Here is a 1,121-nt window from a genome sequence, read left to right on the forward strand (position 1 = left end):
CACCATTAAAACCGCCAAAACTGACCCCTGGATCACACCTCTCCTGCTCTCAACTTCCCTTTCTTTCTTTCTTTTATTTATTTAAATCCCCCCCCGGGGAAAACATTCACCTTTATCTGAAAATTATCATTATTCATTCAAATAAATAGATATGGCTTGCAAGCTGTGCTCTCAAAGATCAAGCTCTACAGGCACAGGCATCGGCATAGCTGACGCGGCAACTTCGTTGTATTACTGTGCGTTTGTCTTAGTGGGTATTCTATTGCTAAGCAGTTGCAGCTCCTCCAGCAGCAGAGATCAAGATAGAGATACCAGTGTATCAATCGAAGGCACCAGCCGGATGGTTTTGAACAAGTACGAGTACAGCCGACCGTGTGATGAAATATATGTAGTTGGTGAAGGAGAAACCCTACACACCATCAGCGATAAATGCGGTGACCCTTTTATTGTTGAGCACAATCCTCATATTCATGATCCTGATGATCTCTTTCCTGGGCTCGTTATCAAGATTACTGCTCCTCCTTTCTAAGCACTACTTTATTGAATGTTAAGCTAGTTTCCTAGCTACAGCTAATTCCTAGATTGTTTCTATGCGTATATGTACTCGCAATTGTTATCATCTGGCTATGCATATACACAGATGAAGTGTCGCAAAATATTAAAATATACTTTTCATGTATTTGTAATTCTGTTTGTCGAATCAAACTTTTTGAGTAGTCTTCGTAGACAAACTGAAATTGAAAAAGGGAGGAAAAATTGAATTAACGTGTAGGCATAAACAAATCATTGTTAAAAATTAGTTGGACCATAATAATAATCTTGAATCATCAATTTTGAACGTACTGACTAAGGTTATAAAATAAAATTTGAAATGCAATATTGGTAAGTTAACCATAATGCCTAAAGTGGGTATAATTTGTATGGAATCTTCAAATACTTGCACCATCTTTTTGGGTTTTGCAGTTTTAATCGGTTGTCTGTGATAAAATACAATAAGAACATATTTTACATTTGTGAATAGAATGATATGATGTTAGTTATTATTGAAATGATAGTTAAAAGAATAACATGAAGGAAAAATACGTGTTGTGTAAGTTAAGATAACATACATATACGGGTAG

Source organism: Citrus sinensis, chromosome 3, assembly GCF_022201045.2.
Source record: "Citrus sinensis cultivar Valencia sweet orange chromosome 3, DVS_A1.0, whole genome shotgun sequence".
Lineage (NCBI taxonomy): Eukaryota > Viridiplantae > Streptophyta > Magnoliopsida > Sapindales > Rutaceae > Citrus > Citrus sinensis.